We start from the raw sequence: 9,282 nt of genomic DNA on the forward strand, positions 1-9,282 counted from the left end.
CTGAAACACACAACAAAACACACTGAAACACACTGAAACACTCTGAAACACACTGAAACACACTCTGAAACACACAACGAAACACCACTGAAACACACTGAAACACTCTGAAACCACACTGAAACACACTGAAACACTCTGAAACACACTCTACTGAAACACACTGAAACACACTGACTTGAAACCACACCTGAAAAAACTCTGAAACACACTCTGAAACACACTCTGAAACACAACTGAAACACACTGAAAAAACTCTGAAACACACACTGAAACACACTGAAAAACTCTGAAACACACTGAATCACACTGAAACACAGAGAAGCAGACAGGTGATTAAATCAAATACTGTATTTCAGGTGCTGATAAGAACATCGAGAACGACGAGCCGCTTTTCTTCAGCTACTCGTCAGATGAAGAAAAAGACGAGGACGAACCAGAGGAAGTCAGAGAGCCAGAGGCCGCCGCCTCACAGACAATCAACCCTCGTAAGAGACCTGCAGGACACACCCCCTCTGGACCTCGCTAAATGCCAAAAGGTAATGTCCAGTGTTTTATTGGTAACGGTGAAGAGAAAGCAGGAGAGGTTAAACGTTTAATGTCACAAGTCTAATTCTTTCCTCGTCTCCTCAGGTGAGGAACCTGTTAAACTCCAGACAGAGTCCGAAGTCGAGTCGTCACTGCAGTAAAAAGGATCAAACCGAGCAGCAGCGAAGGTTCGTCTGTTCTCACCCTCCTGTTTAATTATCTCCTCATACACGTAAAGGTCAGAGGTCACCAGGCAGAGCTTCAGGGTCTCAGTAACGGACGCCCAAACTCACTGATCAGAGATTGTTCAAACTGAGGCTGACAAGAAGTAAGTTATGAAAAATAATAAGTTTAAAAGGTGAACCTGGTGTTGCAGAGGTGGAGGGTTCTGGTCTGGACGAGGAGACGCTGTCCCGGCTGGTGGAGGTGCTGAGTGTCGGAGACGTTCCCTGGAGGAAACTGGCGGAGAAGCTGGGGATGATGACGCTGACTCACCTGTACCAGGACAGTCCGACACCCTGCCATCACCTGCTGCAGCACTACAAGGTAACCAATCAGAGAGAGGGGAGAGATGGGGGGAGAGAGGGAGAGAGGAAACATGGACCAGCATCCATCTTGGGTCAAAACCAGCGTTGTTTACCTGTAGAGATGGTTTACCTGTAGACACAGTTTACCTGATGACCTGTGTCTGTGTCTCAAGCTGGGCGGGGGTCCAGTTGAAGGTCTGGTCGAAGCTCTTCAGTCTCTCCGGTCTGTCGGAGGGAGTCCGGCTGCTCAGGAACAACGAGCTACGAGACGACAAACACAGCACAGGTGAACTGAAAACACCAGAAACACAACAGATCTGATTCTGGTTCTGATTCAAACTGCAGCTGCACTCACCTCATTTATCTTTTCTGTCCAATCAGACGCCACGGTCGACAGCGGATTCGGCAGCCAGCCAATGGAAGAAGAGGAGCCGTCTGTGGCCAATCAGTGACGAACAGGAAGTGCAGAGCAGCTTCGTTAGCGTCTTCTCATCCTGCAGGAACCGGGATTCTGCAGAACTGGACTTAAACCTGCAGACTCTCATCCAGCAGAGACTGACGCTGGTTTATTCTCAGCAGAGTGAGATGTTCGTTTACCTGCAGAGGAGATGAAAGCTGCGTTTCAGACGGAGAGGAAGGTCGGACATTTATGACACAGTGTCGGTGGTTTGGTTTTCCCATTAGTCTGACTGGGCCTTACAAAAACATATTAATGTCAGAGAATTCACAGGTTTTCAAAAATACTGAAAATTTAAGAGGTTGAGGACAAATATTTTAAAAAGCTTTTAAAACTGAATTTGTTGAAAATAAAAGTACAAACAGCAGATTTACAATAAGGATGTATCATAGATATTAAAGTGTTTTCTTGTTTCATAAAATGTGTCCGTTTAGTTTGATTTCAGTTTTCAGCTTCTTCACGTTTTTCATTAATTTATATTTTGTTTTTCTTGTAAGTATTTCTGTGTTTTGGATGATGTCTGATGGACAACCTGGGGTCCTTAAGTTTCACCTAACGACACCTTGAAAGTTTTAAAATTTGCCCTCCAGGACAAACTTCCAGTATAAGCCAAATGCTGCAGATTTTTTTTCTGACAATGATATGTTTTGAGTAAAATCTAATCTGTTGTGTTTACACTGTGTGTCATGTGTTATCTTGTTAATTTGACAACAGGGCAGAAGAGTTGATCTGCTTTTTGTCAAAACTGGAATTTCCTATTTTCTGTCTGCTCTGGAACGCAACACATCTCACCTGTTACAGCCTGAGCTCATCAGATGTTGAAGCTCATTCATACCAGTGGGTAAAAAACTATGTTAAATGTTATGAATGACAAAAATAATAAATAGTCATTGTACCTAAAATTAAAACGTGTTTGTGATCAGTTTCACTTTAAAAGTTAAATTTCGTGTTAACTCAAAATTGACAAATCAAAATTCTGAGATACTAAGTCATTTAGGTAATATTACAACTTCATGAGATTTGTAGTGAAAATGATGGAAATTTGGTCTTTTTATATTAAAACTAGCGTTGTAACAGCAATTAATACAGTTTAGTTGGTTTTTGATGAAACTTGCTGATGATTATAAATGAAACAGAAATCAAATGTCTGTTAAACTGTTTAACCCACTAACTCAAACTCTGAAGTTCAAGCGAAGAAAAATTGATTGAAAATAGCTAAATATACTAAAAAATCTATTAATACTAGAGTAAAATAAAACAAATCATTTGCTAGTATAGGTTATGCTATTTCCACCAATCAGAAGCCGGAGCAGCATCAGCCGACCAATATCGACCAATCAGCGTCTGTCTGCCGACGTTTGCTGGCGTGTGTCGTCATTGACTGGTTTGCTGAAGAGGAGAGCAGAGCGGTGGAGAGACGGAGTTTGAAATCAAGTGAAAACATGGAGTAAAACCGTCGTTTGAGTCGTCGTTTCGGCCCTTTAGTTTGTTAGGAATGTGACAAACTTCATTACTGAAGAAGCCTCGGTGTTAAAATAAACTCTGGAGCTGTTTTTGTCGAACTTCAGTGAGGCTGGACGCTGAAGGTAAGGCTAATGAGCTAACAAGTTAGCAGCAAACATTAGCATTAGCATGAGAAGCAAACATCTTCTTTTGGTCTGTTTGTGTGTGTTTCCGGTCACTTTTCTTCTCTTTCTGTGTAATCCAGTCTCCTGGTCATTTAAAGTCTGTTTGTGACGGTGATTGTTTTGGGTCTTTGTAGTTTCGTGTCCGGGTCGTTGTGTGTCTCCTGGCTGTCTGGGTTTTGTGTATTTCCGAGCGTATCATAACTGTAAGGTGTATATATATGACTAGTACTTTTCTTTTAGGTACTACAAAAAAGACAAGAATATTTTTTAAGTTGTCTGAGGAGTTAGGTTGTCCATACAGATGTACTCATCTACAGTCCTGTTCAGTTTCTGTGCTTCTGGGGACCTGGCTCCATATTTTCGTTGCTGATCAAATAGAGTTGGTAGACAAACCTGTTTTTATTTGCTTGTCGACTTTTCACCTCCAGTCTGGGACTTGAAGAGAAACATGGCACTTTTCAGACACAAATGTTTGTGTTATCCGGTTTAATCAACACTGTCTATTAACGTTACAGACGTGCAGGCCTGATGATGTTTGCTAAGCTCATTATTAGCTATAGCTGCTAGCCGCTGCCTCGTTAACTTAACAGACTGCTATCGGCTAATTGCTAATAGCTAAACGGCTAACGTTTGAAACCTCTGTTGAAAACTCGGTGCTGTGTGTCACCTGGAGGAGGTGAAGACGGCACCGTTTTAATTTCTCTTTTAATTTTTATTTTCGATTAGTATCTGAGAATCGAGAAATGATTGACAGGGACAAAAATATTTGGAATTGGTGCATTATTGATCAGGAACCGTGAACCCGGCAATCACTCCCAGACTCCCTTGTCAAAGTCAGTACTTTTACGTAGCATAACACAGGAGCCGCTGGAATGCCACTGCCCACATCTATTAGTGTGTTTTATTGTGTGACTTTCAGTGGTGGAAGAAAGATTCACATTTACTGAAGTAAACGTGCCACACGATAACTGACAGACTAAGATGGAGGCAACGCTGTTTCAGCAACTCCTGTGTTCTGCTTAAATGACCGTTTTTGTCATTGGAGTCTGGTTGAGATAAAAAAAAAGTGTTTTTGACAAAACAGGCTACTTTGATGTGGACATGTGCACGTGTGTATTATTCAAAAGTTTAAAATTTAACCCCGCTGTTTCATTCACTCAGTGTTTGGTCACAGAGACGTAGTCCACGATCACAGAGAGTCTTCCTACAATGAAGAAGTTCTTTGAGACCAGGACCGAGGCCTCCAGGTAATTCGCCAACTGTCCCACACAGAACTGTTTATGTTCAGTATTCAGTTTATCAGGTAACAATAAAAGTCATTTGTAATATAAAGGCAATGCAGAAGTAATAGTAATCCATAATAGAAGTAAAAATGCATTAGAGTAGGGCATCAAAATGTTTTATTAAATAATGTGGTTGAGCTGTACTGTTGAATATTTATCTGTGTTTTTTCATGGTTAAACTGTTGATGAGGAATAGGTAGTAGTGTATTGATAACTTTCCTTTGTATGTTTCTCTTTGATTTCCTCCAGGTGTCTCCACTTCGTCCACAACATCGCCCACGATCGCAGAGACATGGTCCATGATTGGAGAGACATTGTTGAGGATGAGGGAGACATCGTTCACGATCAGAGACATTGTCCACGATTGCAGAGACCTTGTCAAAGACGAGAGAGACATTGTCCCATGCTTTGCAGAGCTCTGTGCAAGAATCGGTAGTGACACTGTGGTTCCTCGATTCGACGGCATGACCGCGATCATGGTGACATTGTCGTTGATCTCAGAGACATTGTCTGCGATCACAGAGACATCGTCGATGATCGCAGAGACTTTGTCCATAATCTCAGAGACATTGTCCGCAATCGCAGAGACATCGTCGATGATCGCAGAGACTTTGTCCATAATCTCAGAGACATTGTCCGCAATCGCAGAGACGTAGTCCACGATCACAGAGAGACATCGTCCAATGAAGAAGTTGTTTGACAACATGACAGAGGCCTCCAGGTAATTCACCAACAGCTTTACATCAACTGTCCAACACAGACATTAAGCTGTTTATGTTCAGTATTCAGTTTATCAGAAAAGTATAACCATAGAAGTAATTTGTTGTATAAAAACAAAGTATAAGTAATCTGTATTAACAGAAGTAATGTAAAAGTAATTAGCAGTATCAGAAGTGATATGCACTAGTCAATGTAATCTGTTACTAGATGTATTTTACAATAGTAAAAGTTACCTGTAAATTTCCTCCAGGTGTCACCACTTGGTCCACCACATCGTCCACGATCGGAGAGACATTGTTGAGGATGAGGGAGACATCGTCCTCGATCAGAGACATTGTCCATGACTCGTGGTGACTCGGTCCCCGATAAGTCGGCATTGCTGGCGTTCAGAGACATTGTCCATGATCAGAGACTTTGTCCATAATCTCAGAGACATTGTCCGCGATCACAGAGACGTAGTCTATGATTGCTGAGACGTTGTCCACGATTGGAGAGACATTGTTGAGGATGAGGGAGACATCGTTCACGATCAGAGACATTGTCCACGATTGCAGAGACCTTGTCAAAGATGAGAGAGACGTTGTCCATGATCAGAGACATTGTCCCATGCTTCGCAGAGCTCTGCGCAAGAATCGGTAGAGACACTGTGGTTCCTCGATTCGACGGCATGACCGCGATCATGGAGACATTTGTTGATGGTCACAGAGACACCGTCTATGATCTCAGAGACATCGTCCACGATCACAAAGACATTGTCCATGATCACAGAGACTTTGTCCATAATCTCAGAGACATTGTCCGCGATCACAGAGACGTAGTCCACGATCACAGAGAGTCTTCGTACAATGAAGAAGTTGTTTGACACCATGACAGAGGCCTTCAGGTAATTCACCAACAGCTTTACATCAACTGTCCCACACAGACATTAAGCTGTTTATGTTCAGTATTCAGTTTATCAGAAAAGTATAACCATAGAAGTAATTTGTTGTATAAAAACAAAGTATAAGTAATCTGTATTAACAGAAGTAATGTAAAAGTATTCAGCAATATCAGAAGTAAGATGTAATAGACAGAGTAATCTGTTACTAGATGTAGTTTACAATAGTAAAAGTTATCTGTAAATTTCTTCCAGGTGTCATCACTTGGTCCACAACATCGTCCTTGATCGCTGAGACGTCGTCCATGATCGGAGAGACATTGTTGAGGATGAGGGAGACATCGTCCTCGATCAGAGACATTGTCCATGACTCGTGGTGACTCGGTCCCCGATAAGTCGGCATTGCTGGCGTTCAGAGACATTGTCCATGATCAGAGACTTTGTCCATAATCTCAGAGACATTGTCCGCGATCACAGAGACGTAGTCTGCAGTCACTGAGTCCTCATATAATGAAAAAGGTACAAAAAAATGTATTTCTATTTTTAAAAAAACAGATCAATAAAATCTAAATCTAAACTGAAGGCTAAAATGTTCCAGTAGAGCAAAGCATCAAATATGTCAAAAAAATATCATTGTGTAGTAAAGCATAAAATGTCACATTATACTAAGGCATGTAAAACCATCAGATTTTGTGGTTCAGCTGTAATGTTGTTATCTATGTTTTCATGGTTAAACTGTCGATGAGGAATAGGTAGTAGTGTATTGATAACTTTCCTTTGTATGTTTCTCTTTGATTTCCTCCAGGTGTCTCCACTTCGTCCACAACATCGCCCACGATCGCAGAGACATGGTCCATGATTGGAGAGACATTGTTGAGGATGAGGGAGACATCGTTCACGATCAGAGACATTGTCCACGATTGCAGAGACCTTGTCAAAGACGAGAGAGACATTGTCCCATGCTTTGCAGAGCTCTGTGCAAGAATCGGTAGAGACACTGTGGTTCCTCGATTCGACGGCATGACCGCGATCATGGTGACATTGTCGTTGATCTCAGAGACATTGTCTGCAATCACAGAGACATCGTCGATGATCGCAGAGACTTTGTCCATAATCTCAGAGACATTGTCCGCAATCGCAGAGACGTAGTCCACGATCACAGAGAGACATCGTCCAATGAAGAAGTTGTTTGACAACATGACAGAGGCCTCCAGGTAATTCACCAACAGCTTTACATCAACTGTCCAACACAGACATTAAACTGTTTATGTTCAGTATTCAGTTTATCAGAAAAGTATAACCATAGAAGTAATTTGTTGTATAAAAACAAAGTATAAGTAATCTGTATTAACAGAAGTAATGTAAAAGTAATTAGCAGTATCAGAAGTGATATGCACTAGTCAGTGTAATCTGTTACTAGATGTATTTTACAATAGTAAAAGTTACCTGTAAATTTCCTCCAGGTGTCACCACTTGGTCCACCACATCGTCCACGATCGGAGAGACATTGTTGAGGATGAGGGAGACATCGTCCTCGATCAGAGACATTGTCCATGACTCGTGGTGACTCGGTCCCCGATAAGTCGGCATTGCTGGCGTTCAGAGACATTGTCCATGATCAGAGACTTTGTCCATAATCTCAGAGACATTGTCCGCGATCACAGAGACGTCGTCTATGATTGCTGAGACGTTGTCCACGATTGGAGAGACATTGTTGAGGATGAGGGAGACATCGTTCACGATCAGAGACATTGTCCACGATTGCAGAGACCTTGTCAAAGACGAGAGAGACATTGTCCCATGCTTTGCAGAGCTCTGTGCAAGAATCGGTAGAGACACTGTGGTTCCTCGATTCGACGGCATGACCGCGATCATGGTGACATTGTCGTTGATCTCAGAGACATCGTCCACGATCACAGAGACATTGTCGATGATCGCAGAGACTTTGTCCATAATCTCAGAGACATTGTCCGCGATCACAGAGACGTAGTCCACGATCACAGAGAGTCTTCGTACAATGAAGAAGTTGTTTGACACCATGACAGAGGCCTTCAGGTAATTCACCAACAGCTTTACATCAACTGTCCCACACAGACATTAAGCTGTTTATGTTCAGTATTCAGTTTATCAGAAAAGTATAACCATAGAAGTAATTTGTTGTATAAAAACAAAGTATAAGTAATCTGTATTAACAGAAGTAATGTAAAAGTATTCAGCAATATCAGAAGTAAGATGTAATAGACAGAGTAATCTGTTACTAGATGTAGTTTACAATAGTAAAAGTTATCTGTAAATTTCTTCCAGGTGTCATCACTTGGTCCACAACATCGTCCTCGATCGCTGAGACGTCGTCCATGATCGGAGAGACATTGTTGAGGATGAGGGAGACATCGTCCTCGATCAGAGACATTGTCCATGACTCGTGGTGACTCGGTCCCCGATAAGTCGGCATTGCTGGCGTTCAGAGACATTGTCCATGATCAGAGACTTTGTCCATAATCTCAGAGACATTGTCCGCGATCACAGAGACGTAGTCTGCAGTCACTGAGTCCTCATATAATGAAAAAGGTACAAAAAAATGTATTTCTATTTTTAAAAAAACAGATCAATAAAATCTAAATCTAAACTGAAGGCTAAAATGTTCCAGTAGAGCAAAGCATCAAATATGTCAAAAAAATATCATTGTGTAGTAAAGCATAAAATGTCACATTATACTAAGGCATGTAAAACCATCAGATTTTGTGGTTCAGCTGTAATGTTGTTATCTATGTTTTCATGGTTAAACTGTCGATGAGGAATAGGTAGTAGTGTATTGATAACTTTCCTTTGTATGTTTCTCTTTGATTTCCTCCAGGTGTCTCCACTTCGTCCACAACATCGCCCACGATCGCAGAGACATGGTCCATGATTGGAGAGACATTGTTGAGGATGAGGGAGACATCGTTCACGATCAGAGACATTGTCCACGATTGCAGAGACCTTGTCAAAGACGAGAGAGACATTGTCCCATGCTTTGCAGAGCTCTGTGCAAGAATCGGTAGTGACACTGTGGTTCCTCGATTCGACGGCATGACCGTGATCATGGTGACATTGTCGTTGATCTCAGAGACATTGTCTGCGATCACAGAGACATCGTCGATGATCGCAGAGACTTTGTCCATAATCTCAGAGACATTGTCCGCAATCGCAGAGACGTAGTCCACGATCACAGAGAGACATCGTCCAATGAAGAAGTTGTTTGACAACATGACAGAGGCCTCCA

The 9,282-nt window shown here is 41.9% G+C and overlaps 1 pseudogene; it reads left to right on the plus strand.

Moving 5' to 3' along the window:
• Nucleotides 1-355: 355 nt before the first annotated feature.
• On the plus strand, nucleotides 356-2,420 carry LOC108892957 (nuclear factor NF-kappa-B p100 subunit-like; annotated as a pseudogene).
• The last annotated feature ends 6,862 nt before the right edge of the window (nucleotides 2,421-9,282 follow it).

Source organism: Lates calcarifer, unplaced genomic scaffold (assembly GCF_001640805.2).
Source record: "Lates calcarifer isolate ASB-BC8 unplaced genomic scaffold, TLL_Latcal_v3 _unitig_2584_quiver_1410, whole genome shotgun sequence".
NCBI lineage: Eukaryota > Metazoa > Chordata > Actinopteri > Centropomidae > Lates > Lates calcarifer.